Here is a 16481-nt window from a genome sequence, read left to right on the forward strand (position 1 = left end):
AAATACAGGCATCATCCCTGCAGAAAATACAAATGCATGTCCCCCTAAAGTAGACCAGCCCTAGAATAACATAGGGTCTTGTCTCTGCCCTGTTTGCCAAGCTTTATCCTCTTTGCTCTTGCTGCACATGTGTCCGTGTTTCTTTTCCTCCTGAGCTAACCTGCACCTAACAAACCAGAAGGTATCTGAGGAATGCTGGCGACCTAGAAAGATTCTAAAACAAAACGCCTGTTCAGAAAGGACATCAAATATCCCAGGTGTGGATTATGAACCATTACAGAGTTTAATGACCGGTGAAGCACACAGCCTACCACCTTGCTCCTAGGGAAACTTTTACACCATCTCTCTCAAGAACCCACCTCATGCATCCATAACTTTGCCTCTGCACTCCATCCGCATACAGACAGATTTGACAATGGTATAAGGACCTAATATCCTGAATTCAGTGTTATTTATAAGTACTTGTATATTAATCATACCTCCAACTAGAAACTGACCTCTTTTTTTAAGATTTATTTATTTGAGAGAGAGAGAGAGCGAGCGAGCACAAGGCGGGGAGGGGCAGAGGGAGAGAATCTTCAAGAAGACTCACTGCTGAGCGCAGACCCTGCGTCGGGCTCCATCTCATGACCCATGAGATCATGACGAGCCGAAACCAACAGTCAGACGCTTAATCGAGTGAGCCACGCAGGTGTCCCTAGAATGTAACATTTTGACATCAGTGTCACTTCCTTGTATCCCCGCCCCTTTGTCAGTATCTACCACAGCAATAGTCATTGTGACAGTCTATTATATCAGTGGTTCACAGTGAACCACAACAGCCAATATTCACACATTTGCGTGCTTCCCTCCCCATTTAGAGCATACCATGGACTGGTGTTGATCATAGAACTGGAAGTGGCACTGTCAATCCCTGGCCTAAGCCTTGAGAAGATCTGGAACTTCCGCTTGTGAACCCACGGGAGTTCTGAGCTACTATATGAGAAGTTGGGCTGTCCTGCTGAAGAGGAGGAGGCCCTGTCATCCCAGCGTCCCAATTGAGCTCTGCCCCCAGCTGCTCCAAAGTTGACTGAGGCACAGGGGTGACCATCAATAAGATCAACAGAACTCTGCAGCTGAGCCCATACTGCAGAACTATAAGAAAATTAAGGGTTTGTTTTATTGTCTTAAGCCCCTAAGCTTTGGGATTTATTATGCAATAATGGATAACTGAAACGGGTACTTGAAAAATATTTGTAGAATGAATAAATGAATGGAATTCATTTTTTTATTACTTTTGCTAAAAAACTACCATGGCAACAAATGTGACACTAAAAACTCATAAAGAAACAGAACAAATGAACAAACAAAACAAAACTCATGGATACAGAGAACAGACGGGTGGCTGCCAGAGAGGAAGGGGGTTGAGGGTGACATGGGTGAAGGGGGTCAAGAGGCACAAACTTATAGTAATAAAACAAATAAGTCATGGGGATGTAATGTACAGCATGGTGACTATAGTTAATAATATTGTATTTCATATTTGAAAGTTGCTAAGAGAGTAAATCTTAAAAGTTCTCATCACAAAAAAAAATTTTAATTTTATAACTTTTATGGGGATTGATGGTAACCAGAGTTATTGTGATCATTTCACAGTGTGTACAAATACTGAATAATTACGTTGTGCACCTGAAACTAATAGGTTATATGTCAATTATACCTCAATTTTTATTTTTTTAAAGATTTAATTTATTTATTCATGAGAGACAGAGAAAGAGAGAGAGAGGCAGAGGGAGAAGCAGGCTCCCCGCTGAGCAGGGAGCCCGATGCGGGGCTCGATCCCAGGACCCTGGGATCATGACCTGAGCCGAAGGCAGATGCTTAACGACTGAGCCACTCAGGCGCCCCTTCTTTTTTTTTTTTTTTAACATGTAATGTATTATTTTCCGCGGGATCTTGAGCTGCTTCCGTGACCCCATACACTCAAATTTCAGCTCCCCATGCAGGACACTCCTGCACTGATACTGACTCTTCCTTCCTACAATCCATCCCAACTCCCAGAACTGTTACAACGTTTCAACAACTCCTTTTTGAAACCCTTCAGGTCAGTCTGGGTGCAAGGGTCCCCAGTGATCCCTCTGGGCCAGATGTAGTTGTAAGGATAGTATCTCGGAATCCTAGAAAAACAAGAAGAGAAACTATACGCCCCAGTGCAGCACATGAAAATGCATACCATATCCTGACACACGCGTGGACATGCTCGGTAAGTCTGGGTGTGACAGTAAATAAGTATGCATTCTTTTACAAGCTCCCCAAATGATTCTGATACACAATCAGGTTTGAAAACCACTGTCCTGGTCCATTTAAAAATATAACTAATTCAGGAAAAACTGGTAGTTTTTACCCCTCAGGGCATATGTCATACTAATGGTATGTGAAAGATGATACATTCTTAATTATGTGGCCTATCTTGACATCTTCAATTCACTAGATGTCATCAACTATCTTCTTTAATGCTGAGGCATAAAACCAGTTTAATATCTCAAAAGGTTTTAAAAATCTCAGTAGTCATCCTAAAACTGGTACCCTTACCCCATAAAATGGCATAGATTTAGATTTGATTCTTTGAAGGGGTATTAATGCACCCTTACTATAATGTTTCCAGCTGATACACTTAAGAATATATAACTTGCCTTCATGTTTCTCTACTTTGCTAATTAAATGTAATGTTACGGCTTCCAGGTCAAAGTGGAATCGGGTTAACATTTTCCCATAAAGATGCTCCTACATTTGCACTAAAATAGCCATGAATGTATAAGACAAAACCCACCACACATATACCTTAGTGATTAATAACCTTATGGCAGAATCTTAGTGGAATCAAACAAAGCCCAAGGCATGTGCAAACTCACAAAGAGAAAAACCTATTTGTTGTTCATCACACCACACAGTCTGGTTTGCATCATGAAAAAGAAGCTTCTTGGCGAAAAAAAAATAATACAGATTTTTTTTATTGAAACAAACAACAAGTTTTTTTTATTGAAGTATAATATAGATACAGAAAAGCTCATGTATCATAAATGATACATTGGCTTTTTACAAACTAAACTCATCTGTGTAACTAGCACCCACATCAACAGATTACCAGCGGCCCAAAAAGTGCCCTCAGGCCCCTTCCCAACCACTACCCCAACCCCCTAACACCAGGGTTTGAGCTTCACCGAAAAATCAGGAAAGATATTTCTATTCCCCCCACTTTCAGTTCACGGACTCAGAGTCCAAGAGAATGTAACAACCACTTTTGCGTCCTCCCTTCTCGCCTCTTGCCGTGAGTGTCCCTCCTGGAGGTGCTGCCTGCATGCTCCCCTGCACCCCCACCCCAGCCAAGCCTTGCAAAACTGAAGAAATCAAGGACTTTCTGCTCATACCCAGGCGAAATGATGCCAAATGCATCAAGATCAAGAAAACTAAGGATAATGTGAAGTTTAAAGTTCGATGCAGCAGATACCCTTTACACCATGGCCATCACATACAAAGAGAAGGCAGAGAAACTGAAGCAGTCCCTGCCCCCAAGTTTGGGAGTGAAGGAGCTGAAATGGACCTGGCACAATGATTCGAACTGCATTAAATTTTTTAAATTCTTAAAAAAAAAAAAAATGGACCAACCAGAGAAAAAGGCAGCCGCCCTCTATGCTCCCTCGGGGGCTCCTCTCTGTGCCAAATACAATATCATACAAGCCTCTCCTTCCCTACCCTACTCCCCCAAATCTCTGTACCCAGGCAGAGTCTGCAAATGGCAGGCAGTGCTGGGTGATCGGTATGTGTGCAGAGCTGCAAGGAGATGCGGTGAGGGACTGGAGTGGCAGCTGGTGGCTTCTGCCATAGGGACCCTGATTGCTGGGGACTGTAGTTTTTATGTATGAGGATGCTTTGTGTATCACAGAATCAGACATTAGAGCTAGATGGCATGTCAGTGAAACAAATGCCTACTTAGAAATGGGGAGTTAAGTGGAAGGCTCAGTGCATTAACCTGTCCTTCTCTGCAAAAGAGACCATAAAAAACATTCATCTCCTCTGAAAAAGAGACCATATCAAAACATCTTTGGACGTATCAATACATCGACATATTTTTGCGGGTGAGGGGAAAATAACAAAAGGCCTCCTCACCTGCCTGATGACAAATACACCGTCTGGATTCATCTCACCTTGTTCAAGGGATAAAAAGAAGGAAAACCAACATGAGTCTATGGGAAGAAGTTACAGGATAAAGAAAAAGAGAGCCATATGGAAGAGACCAGGAAAAAAAAGAGCTAAGCTCCAAAAATAAACTATTTCCGTACTCCAGAAGAAAATTTCCAACCCTGATTAGCCCTTTAAGGACAATATAAAAAGACACAGGGTTTAACAAAGAGAAACGGGACAAGGAAGGAGCAGGCTGGAATGAGATGGCAAAATGATCATCTTAAAGAGACTGAAAGCACTCTGACACACAGTACTGTTTTAGTGAACAGTTTGATAATATCTACGAGTTTAATTATATGCATGCCCTATTACCCAACAAACCCTCTCCTAGATAGAATCTTTACCCAAAGAAATGTCACAGGGGCACCAGGATACACATTTCAAGTTAATAATACCGTACTGAATATTGGAAATTTACTAAGAGAGTAGATTTGGGGGCTGTAAGTGTGTGAGGAGAAGAAATGTTAATTAGGGGCACTTGGGTGGCTCAGTCAGTTGGGTGACCGACTCTTGGTTTCAGCTCAGGTGATGATCTAGGGGTTGTGAGATCGAGCCCTGCATCAGGCTCCATGCTGAGCGCAGAGTCTGCTTGGGATTCTCTCTCTCCAATTCTGCCCCCCTCCCTCAAATAAATAAATAAATCTTTTTTTTAAAGATATGTTAATTAGCTTGACTGTAGTAATCATTTCACTATGTATATATGTATATCAAATCACCGTGTTGTATAGCTTAAATATATACAGTTTTATTTTTTAAAAGTTTTTAAAGAATGTTTTTGGCAGAATTGCTTGTAGTAGCAAAAACAAACAACCCAACAGCCCAACTGTACATAGGATAATGTGGTAGTATACACAAACGATAGAATACTCTTCAGAAATGAACATGAGCAACCTAAAACTCACCACAGCACACATGAATGTCACAAATATCATGCCTTGGGCGCCTGGGTGGCTCAGTTGGTTAAGCAGCTGCCTTCGGCTCAGGTCATGATCCTGGAGTCCCTGGATTGAGTCCCGCATCAGGCTCCCTGCTCGGCAGGGAGTCTGCTTCTCCCTCTGACCCTCCTCCCTCTCCTGTGCTCTCTCTCATTCTCTCTCTCTCAAATAAATAAATAAAATCTTTAAAAAAAAGAAAAAAAAAAAAACAAATATCATGCCTTGTGGAAGAAGCCAGATAAAACCTTCATAGTGATTGATTTCATGTATATAAAGTTCAAAAGCTAACCTACAATATTTAGAGATGCATACATAGGTAGTCAAACTATTAAAAAAGAAAAAGTAAGGCAGTGATTACTACCAAAGTCAGACGTGTGTGACCTTTGAGAGGAGCAAGGCTTTGTGCTTGGGATGAGGCATGTGGGGAGCCCTGGAGTGTTGCAGTATTCTCTTTCCTAACCTGAGCTGGTACACACAGTTCATTCTCTTAGTATTTCTCAAGCTGTACCTTAAGGATGTAGACACTTTTCTGTATGTGCATCATATTTCACAACTTTAAAAAGTGTTAGAAACATATTAGCAGAATTAAATCTAGGTTGACAGAAAAGGTGGGTTTGATAAGAGAAAAAAATGAAGGCAAACTTGTATCCTCTTATAAACTCAGAGGTGGAGACCAAAGATGACAGCAAGGAGAGGTGAGATGGTGACCATGGAGGTAAAAAAAAAAAAAAAAAAAAAAAAGACAAGGTTGGAATTTAGACAACTTGAGATCCCCAGAAAAAAAGTCCAATATAAAACAGAAGGGGAAATCTAATAAATGATAACTGAGTAACATAACAGGTGCTAGGCCAAGTACTTTGTATAAATTAACCCACTGAATCCTTACAATAACTCTAGGAGGTTAAATATCAACATCAGTTTTCTTCTTTACGCTCCTGGGAAAACCAAGACCTAACTTTCCCAAAACCTTATGACTGGGAAGCGGTAGGCAGGGAAGAGGTAAATAGATGCCTTGAGCCTCTGTCTGTGCGGGACAAGAGTCAGTCCTCTGAACCATTACTCCAAGCTACCACCTATTTTTCCCTGCTCTGGATTAAAACACAACATACTGCAACATTCAAGGCCAGAGGTCAGTGGAGAAAATCTTCTAAAAGATTTAAGGAGAAACTCATTTTGATCCAAGGATTTTATTTTGTTTGTTTATTCATTTTGTTTGTTTTTTGGTCTTTTTTTTAAAGATTTTATTTTGATATAAAGAGAGCACAGCAGGGGGAGCAGCAGGCAGAAGGAGAAGCAGGCTCCCCACTGAGCAAGGAGCCCGATGTGGGACTCCATCCCAGGACCCTGGGATCATGACCTGAGCCAAAGGCAGACGCTTAACAGTCTGAGCCACCCAGGCACCCCTGTTTGTTTATTCATTTTAGAGAGCACTAGAAAGTGCTGGCCCATGCGTGTGGAAATGGGGGGAAGGGGTAGAGGCAGAGGGAGAGCATCTTAAGCAGACTGGTGGTGGTGAGCCCAGAGCCCATGGGCCCAGATCTCACGACCCATGAGATCACGACCTGAGCTGAAATCAAGAGTCAGAGGCTTAATGGACTGAGCCACCAGTCGCCCCAACCTAAGAATGTTATATGCAACCAAGTTGTCTCACACTTGTGAAAGCAACAAAACAAAATCAGGTATTTCAGAGAATATGCCCACTCATGTATAATTCTTTCAAAAGATATATATTTGGGGGTGCCCGGATGGCTCAGTTGGTTAAGCGCCTGCCTTCAGCTCAGGTCATGATCTCAGGGTCCCAGGGTCCTAGGATCAAGCCCCGCATCGGACTCCCTGCTCAGCGGAGAGCCTGTGGTTCTCCCTCTCCCTGCTCCTCTCCCTTCTTGTGCTCTCTCTGTGTTAAATAAATAAATAAAATCTCTAAATATATATAAATATAAATATGTATATATAAATATATATAAATATATATATAAACATATATATATTTGAAGACAAATTTCAAATGACCCAGAGAAGAGGAGGTAAAATGGAGGAATCATAACACAGAATGATTTTTCCAGAGATCTGAAAATAATTGAAACAAATATAAATTTAAATACTGCAGAAATAGTTTTTTAAAAAACTAATGTCAAAAAAACTAATGTCAATGTTTTTAATTTTTACAATAATCTATATTTAAAACCCCAGGTTCTGTTAACAAAAACTGTCTGCGTGGGTGAGGGACAATGAGCAATGAGAAGGTAGAAAGTAGGTGAACCTGCCCCGCCATGGTAATCAAAGCTGCTGTTTTACTTTTATGACAGAGAAATGTAAGTTAAAGAAGCTTTTGAAAAACGTAGAGAACTAAGTACCACTAGCAGAATTTAAATACGTGTGCAAGTATCTCCAAAGGAAGATAAAAGCAAAGAAAATGAGATCCATACTTCAAAACAATGAAAATGCAGAAAAAAAAGGGAAAGTAAAACGTGAAACAAGATGAAGAGTAAAACCAAATGTCTTATAGTCAAATGGCTTGCAGACTGCGTTTAAGAGTCCCATCTAATATAAAGTGACGTAAAGGGTTAAAAGTTAGAGGGAAGAAGAATGTAGGAAAGACAAAGGCAGGTATAAAAGAGGCAGTGAGGAAGTTAAGGCCAAAAACCTTACATAGGGCAAAAAGAATCATTTTACATTAATAAGCGGTATGGTCCTTAGTTACTAGCATAGCAGTCAGATCTTTATATGCTGACTAGGACTGTATTGAAACCCATACAGGAAGTAAGTCTTCAGAAATACAAGAATACATTTTCAGCAACTCAGTAGTAGCAGTGGACTTTGACACAGTATCTATCTTGACAAATCAAGTAGGCAAAAAATAAACAAGGACAATGTTTCAAGAAATCCACAATAAGGGTGCCTCGGTGGCTCAGTCGGTTAACTGGCTGCCTTTGGCTCAGATCATGATCCCACATCGGGCTCCCTGCTCAGCGGGGAGCCTGCTTCTCCCTCTGCCCCCACCACTCATGCTCACGCGCGCTCTCTCTCACAAAAATAAATAAAATCTTTAAAAAAAAAAAAAAACATAATAAGATCAAGTTAATAGATATGTATATCAAATTAGATATCCCACAAACCAAACACCACCTCCTAAAAACCTACTAAGTAAAAGAAAAAAATAAAAAAATGAGCTATGATCAGGATCAATTTAGAGATAACCAAAATGAGAATACTACATATAAAAGGATATGCTATCACCAATGAGACAGATGAAAATATTAATAAACACTTTAAATACTAAGCAAGAAAGCATTAAAATAAATGAGCTGAGCACTTATAAGAAAGCAATAAAGCAAGTCAAGGGTAAACACAAAGAAGGAATTAATAAAAGAAGAAAATAATGAATAAGAAAATGAAATTGATAAATAACCCCACAGATGGTTCTTTTTTTTTTTTAAGATTTATTTACTTATTTGAGAAAGAGAGAGCGCACATGCATGCATGAGCATACAGGAGAGGCAGAGGAAGAGAATCCTGAGCAGAACCCCCTGAGCAGGGAGCCCTATGCGGGCTCAATCTCACGGCCCTGAGATCATGACCTGAGCCTAAGCGAAGAGTCGGACGGTTAACGGACTAAGCCACCCAGGCGTACCCCAAAGATGGTTCTTTGAAAAAAGCCATAAAATGGATAAAATTCTGTTGACTCTAATCAGCAAGCAAAGACAGAAAGTACTCACAGAGGATCAGGAATTGAGAGATGAGAACTTCTTTAAAATACAAGATTAAAAGTTTTGAAAATCTGGATCAAACAACAAAATACAGTTCCACACCGGTTAGTTTGGCAAAAATCATAAAAACCTAACAATAACCAACACTGTGCATGTGTGGTGGATGCACTAGGCTAGACTATTGAAAGCTGCTTTCGTTTTGAGGTTAGGCAACACTGAAGACTTCCAAGTAGTTTAAGCTGCTTTTATTTCAGTCTAGTCCCAGCACAGCAAATAGTGCAAAGGGTACCTAAGACGAAGGTGGCTCGATGCAGCTCCCCGTTACTTCCCTTGTTTTTCACGACGGCACACCAGAATTTTAGCTCAGCAGCTCAGAGAAGCACAGAATGGACGGCTCCCTGACTTGTTAATATACCAGACACATTAAAATCCAGAAACAGCTTTGGCTACTCAAGAAGCCAAGTTGCCTGTCCCTAATGTTTAGGTTCCATGCCTTGACATCCTTGCTGCTCCAGCTGTAGGGCAATGCCCTCGTCTGCACTGCAGGATCCAGGTGTTTTTCATTTATGTCTCTCAGGGAATTTATGTGCCAAGGGTTGGTCATAACCTTTCACAATGTAATACCCACTACTCTGATATGTCTATTCATTTGTTCATTCATTCAACAGATATTTGAGAGCCTTTTGTGAGCCAAGCAATCTAATAAACCCTGGGAATACAGAAGCTGGGCAAAAATTACTGCCCTCAATAGGGACAGCACATTCTAGCAGGAAAGACAGACACAGAAAAAAAAAAAAAATTGTAATACCGACCATGTACTAGTATCTACGGGAGCAAGCCATGGGAAGTCAGGGAAGACTTCACTGGGAAAGGATCCTTTAGAATAAGTATGCAGGGGGCTCCTGGGTGGCTCAGTTGATTAAGCGTCTGCCTTTGGAAAAAAATAAAAAATAAAAAAAATAATAAAAAAATTTTTAAAAAAGCGACTGCCTTTGGCTCAGGTACTGATTCTGGAGTCCAGGGATGGAACCCTGCATCAGGCTCCCTGCTCAGCGAGGAGTCTGTTTTCCCTCTCCCTCTGCCCCTCCCCCACTCCTTCTCACTTGCTCACTCTCTCAGATAAATAAATAAAATCTTTAAAAAAAAAAAAGAGTAAGTATGCAGTATTTGTCTTTCTGGGTCTGGCTTATTTCACTTAGTGTAAAGTCTTCCAGGTTCATCCATATCGTTGAAAATGGCAGGATATCCTTTTTTAAGGCTGAGTAACAGTTCAATCTTACATATATATATATTTCACACACACAATGAACTATTATTCAGCCTTAAAAAAAAAAGGAAATTGCAACAATACTGCATGTATACTTGAAATTTGCTAAGAGGATAGATCTCAACTTAAATCTCTCACCACACACACAAATACAAAATGGTAACTACGTAGAGATGATGGGTAAGTTATTTAGCTGGGTTGTGGTGATCTTTTCACAATGTATACATATATCAAAACATCAAGTTGCACACCTTAAACACACACAATTTTTATATATCAAACATACCTCAATAAAGTTGTTAAAAAATAAAGAAGACGTGTGAATTTTCTAGCTACAATGAGATACCTCCGGGCACAGGCTGCCTCTCTCCTCTCCCTCCCATGTCCACTACCCTCCTCCAAGCATCACCCGTCTTGCCTAGATGACCGCAAGTCCTTCCCATGTGCCCCCCTGTTGATTACATCCAGCCTTACCACCCTTCAGACTTTTCTGCTCTGAAGATACATTGCCTTTCAGGATCTGACCCCCGTCTGTCTCACCAGTTTTATCTACTGTATTTTCCCAGGTATTAATTGGGAGCAGAAATTACACAATTGAAATGACCCCCTACACTCTTGCCAGAGAATTTCTTGTTAGAGTTTCTTGCAGGTCCCAACATTCTCTTTGCTATACATCTGACATAACACCAGGGCCTGGGAATGTGCTGTACGCTCTCAGTGGGCATGACAATGCTGAGGGCAGCGATAGTGGGGGAAACGGACTCCATCTCCATTAAAAATAAGGAAATTGGGGCACCTGGGTAGCTCAATCAATTAAGAGTCTGCTGGCTCAGGTCATGATCCCAGGGTCCTGGGATTGAGTCCCGCATCGGCTCCCTGCTCAGTGGGGAGCCTGCTTCTCCTTCTGCCCTTTCCCACAACCCCACCCCTGCTCCTGCACGCCGGTGCACTCTCTCTCTCTCTCTCTCTCTCTCTTCCCCTCACGCATGCGCAAAAATTAACAAATAAAATCTTAAAAATAAAATGAAATTTGGGGCGCCTGGGTGGCTCAGTTGGTTAAGCGACTGCCTTCGGCTCAGGTCATGATCCTGGAGTCCCGGGATCCAGTCCCGCATCAGGCTCCCTGCTCCGCGGGAGGCCTGCTTCTCCCTCTCCCACTCCCCCTGCTTGTGTTCCCTCTCTCACTGTGTCTCTCTGTCAAATAAATAAATAAAATCTTAAAAAAAAAAAAATGAAATTAGGAGCCTCAGAAGAGAGGGAGAGTAAAGTAGGAGATGGGTAGTAGTAAAAGAGGGAGATTTAGGACATGGGTGTGAAGCTTTGTGTCTCAACCCAGCATCAAAGTGCTCGGCGGAGGGTTAAGTAGTAGAGACCCAGGTAAGTATAAATCCCCAGTCAAAAGAGGCTTGAGTCTGTTCCTGCCTGGAGTTCTATTCTACAGGTGACTATAGTAAAGTAGATAGCGGCGTGGAGAGGGCCTGAGAGAACAGAGCTTCACCCCTGCTCAGGTGTAGCTGGGTACAGGCAGTGAGCTGGAAAGAGTCACAAGAGGTTTCGAACCCCTTAATGAAAGGTGCAGAAGGTACCTGAAAATCAGCACACTGAGCAAGAGGTCATCTCAGCTTAGAGCGGCGATGGCCCGCACCCAGTGGCCAGTGTGGACCCGCTGACTTTGGGAAGGCCAGGAGGACCAGTGTGAGCAGGTGTGGGAGCCTGATCAGCAAGGGGTCACAGCCGGACTTTCCTGGAGCATCACCAAGAAAAACAGGCCAGAAGTTACAGAAGTGACGCACAAGTGAGGAAAAGGCTGATGGCCAAAGACCAAATGGGACTGCCTTCCAGCCAGAAGTCGGTGAGGTCCAAATGACCCTTTGTGGCTTGTAAACTTGCTCCCATACACAGAGGCCAAGGAGAGACTGAAAAAGGAGGCAGGCCACTCCAGATTGGGAAGTCCAGGCATGGAACCCTACATCAGGCTCCCTGCTCAGCGGGGAGTCTGTTTTCCCTCGCCCTCTGCCCCTAAGAAGCAAGGGAACTTACGAGGCTCCTCTTCGGTGGCCGCAAGCGGAGTAGATCTCTGCACCCGCTCACCGGAATCTTAAGTTTCTACAACTGCCTTAACTGGGTTCAGGTAACACCAATCAAGGCTGTGTTACAGAAACAGGGCCTAAAGAGGGAATGGCGGGCGGAATCTACATTACAAGGACAAGGAGGGAGCCAGCTCACAGGTCAACTGGAGGTCACGACCTCTCAATGACCTCCACCAACACACTGCCCTTATCTCAGGACCACTACAAGCTCCACAGGAATTTTAATCACCCTCAGGGAACGGAGCAAAAAAGGAGCATGGATCCTGGAGAAAACTATCTGGACTTAATCTCTAGTCTACCACTAAATAGCATGTGATCTTGAGTAAGTTGTTTAACCACTCTGTGCCTTAGTTTCCTCATTGGCAAACTGGGAATTATAATAGTGTCTGTCTTAGAGGTTATCCTTAGCACATAGAACACTGCCTGGGGGGCGCCTGGGGGGGCTTCAGGTCGGGTTCTCAGGGTCCTGGGATTGAGCCCCACAGGGCTCTGCCCTCCTTCTCCCCCTCCCCTGGCTCGTGCACACTCATGCACACTCCCACAGTCTCTCTCTCAAATAAATAAAATCTTAAAAAAAACCCACTGCCTGGCACTTATTAAATGCCCTGCCAAGTGTTGGCTGTCATCATTGTCATGGGAGGCCTGACTGCACATTACAAGCACTCAATCGTTTAATCCTCACACAACACTATGAGGTAGGTACTATGATTTTAGAAGGATGTGAAACAAAACTTGTCAAGAGACGGGGCACCTGGGTGGCTCAGTGGTAAGCACCGACTCTTGATTTCCGCTCAGGTCATGATCTCAGGGTGGTGAGATCGAGCCCTGCACTGGGCTCCGCACTCAGTATGGAGTCTGCTTAAGATTCTCTCTTCCTTTCCCTCTGCGCTCCCCCCGCCCCCAAGCACTCTCTCTAAAAATAAACAAATCTTTAAAAAAAAAATGTGGTCACATCTAGAGATGCTAGGATGGTGCGTGACCTCAAAATCCCAACCCAGCCTCTCTTACTGTACAATTGCTGCTTTTAAAAGAATTGATTTACAGAACAAATAAAAAATTTCATGTATTTATAATTTTCTTCTGAGAACTCCGATTTTGAAAGCTTGTCTTGCATGATGTGGAATTAAAGTCATACTCTTCAATTTTGTACCCTTTCAACAAACTATGTTTTACTTTTGGGGTCCAATTATTTCAGACAGGAGTCGGGATTAGGTTTCAAAAAACAAATACTAAAGCATGGGTGTTGATAAAAAAATGTCACATAAAAATTAGAAAAGTTCAGAATTTAAATTGGAGGAGAAAAATATTAAAACAGGATTTGAGTTTCCAGTTATGTAATAGCTACTGACCCCCTGAGGTGAAAGTGTTAGGCCTTCAAGCTGTAGTCACCTCCACTGAAATTTATTTTAGCATTTTCTAACCTGTTTCTCTGAAATGCTTTCCTTGCTATTTTTATTATATTATTATTTATTTCTTCCTTTAGTGACTCTCTCCTTTGCTCACTGAAGGCTTAATATAAAAACTCAGAGTGAATTAAAATGTTCACTCAATTCAAGAGCTAGTTCAGCAATTCCACAAATAAGTAGAAAGTGAAAATAATAGAGAAATATAATGACACATTCCTCAACAGAAAAAAAAGCACAGAATAATTTTTGTCTCTTGTCAAGTTTTTTTTTAAAAGATTTTACTTATTTTAGAAAGAGCGCGAGCAGGGGGAGGGGGAGGAGCAGAGGGAGAGAATCTCTCAAGCAGACTCCCAGCTGAGTGAGGAGCCCACCACAGGACTTGATCTCACGACCCGAAGATCATGACCTGAGGCGAAACCAAGAGTCAAGATGCTTAACCGACTGAGCCACCCAGGGAACCCTATTTCTTGACAAGTCTTGTTTCACATCCTTCTAAAATTTAATAGTAAAGAATTGGCTAGAAATACAAGTTTATTAATTTTGTGAAATCCCCGGATTCAGAAACAAATGACAAATATATTCTGTATGAGTCATCTAACACATAGCAAATCTTTCATTGATAGGATGAATGATTAAATATGCCTTCCTCCCTGCAGATTATCTGACTGGTAGGTTAGTTCTATTTCTAACTTTTTAGAATCATCAGCAACTAATATTTTTAGCACAAAGCACTGCTCTATAAATCATTTGTATCTCTGGTCTCTGAACACTTATCTAACCTACATGCTATTGCATATAAAGTGATTGAATGGTAGTATCTCTGAGCTATTTTTCTAGCTACAACTGTCAAGAAACACTTACTGATGCTACACAACGTGTCCTCGAGTTGTGAAAAAGAGGGTCCATTTTTAGTCCTGACTCCAGGCAGGGAGGGACTCTCATCACCCAAACACACTTTCCATGGCTCCAGCCCACAAAGAATCCCCACCCAGCAGGACAGACCCAGCAGGCGGAGAAGAACATAACCACACAACATTCTACAGAAAGCTGGTGCGTCGTGTCCACCATTCTCATTAATAAGAAAAGCAGGCAGATGGCCTTGTCCAGCGTTTTAGAGGCAAGCATAGCCTTTCATAAGAATTGGTTGAAGATTCAGCTCCTAAGGTTTACCTTGAGCAGTTTCTAAGCAAATCCTGTAACTAGGAATAAAGGTTCTACAGTCAGAACTATATATCACGAAACAGACTGCAGGGGAAGAGTTGAGTGGGTGGGACCCAGGAGAAAATCTGGGCAAAGAATGTGTCAGAAAACATAATTATTTCCAAGACATGCTGATTAAGAGAAGAACCAGACTGACCATGGGATTCTCTGTGTGTGTACCGTTCACACTCTTCTGATGGATAAATATGCGGCAAGTGGCTTGGACTAAGATGTCAAGATAACATGGACAGCAGGTTCCAGAGTGAGTTGTAAGGCCATCAGGCAGAAATATAAATGAGGTGATGCATATTTCCCACCTAGCATAGGACCTGGTCACTTGTGAGTGGGGCTATGTCTATGACTTGGAGTGATCTTTAAGTTTATTCGGTGAGAGTCACCCCAAAATGATCACCCTGCTACAGTGTCCATCGAGTGGCTGAGGGGTGGGAAACTACACACATTGAACACCTTCAAAGGGACAGTCAGAGACAAAATACAATAGCTTTCATAATTATGGCTCACGAGCCTCCTCATTCAATATACTAGTTACAAAGATGTGGAGCGAATCATATGTAACTCCCATTACTCATTGATATTAAGGCTTCTGTTGTCAGAAAGCTGTTAAGTTAGTAATCCTGCTGGGTAGTGTTAGAAAGACACCTGAATCTGCTGCATGGACAGATAAAACACTGCATCTCCTGGGACTGTGTCCAAATGTGGCACACTCTGTCTTCGTCTGATTAGTTTCATGAGTACTGAATCCCTATTCTTTGCAATATCAGGTCAAAAGGTAAATCATCATGGCCACGGTGGTCTTTATTTCGCCAATAAGTTTAGTTCTTCTCAGATAATGGGGATTTGCTGTAAGGGCACATTTGGGAATCAGGGTGAAAGGATTCTAGAAATAGCCATTCTACAGGATTCAAGGCAAAATAGGAACCATTTCCGAGCCAGAGTTCATGAATCTTCACCCTAATGTTCCACCACCAGTGTGCTTCTTCCACTTCTTGTTTTTCCTCTATCATTTTTCCTCTCATTACAGAACGGCTGCTATTCTCTGGAGTTTCCTATTCAACTTTTAGAGGAGAGTGTAATTGGTCTAGTTCGTTACCATTATCCTTACAGAGGAAAGTTTTTCACACCAACTCATTTCATAGCTCACCAGCCAGTCTGTGGATTAAGCGCCTTTAGAAAATTTGATCCTATCTCTTTGCTTAGGAAAGAGACTGGGGCTGGTTGCTCAGCTCAGCAGAGGGCTGCAAGTGGGAGCGCATCTTCAATGTAGCACATGCGATGACTGACATGCCTCATACGCTACGGTAAGGATTTGGTTTTCTTCCTCTGTAGTGGTAACTTTAGGTTTTCTTTATACAAATGGATTTTATCTATGACAGAAACAGAGCCTTATATAACCCATATCACAGCTACATCATTATTAAACATATTTTGTGATTATTATTCTTAATAAATGAAAGTATTCTTTGGACATGGTTAAATGTAACTGTTTGACAATCACAGCCTCATCATCTACTTAATCATAAGAAATCCCCACATCATTCCACAGAACTATTATTGTGTGGAAGGTCCTGCAGAAAGGTGGAGATTTTTTTTCAATGTAGTTAGCTTCCTTCATTAGATACAGTCAGATTCTTAAG

The sequence above is a fragment of the Mirounga angustirostris genome, unplaced genomic scaffold (genome assembly GCF_029215605.1).
Source record: "Mirounga angustirostris isolate CCGP_5_RB_7025 unplaced genomic scaffold, mMirAng1.0.hap1 SCAF_9, whole genome shotgun sequence".
NCBI classification, from domain to species: domain Eukaryota; kingdom Metazoa; phylum Chordata; class Mammalia; order Carnivora; family Phocidae; genus Mirounga; species Mirounga angustirostris.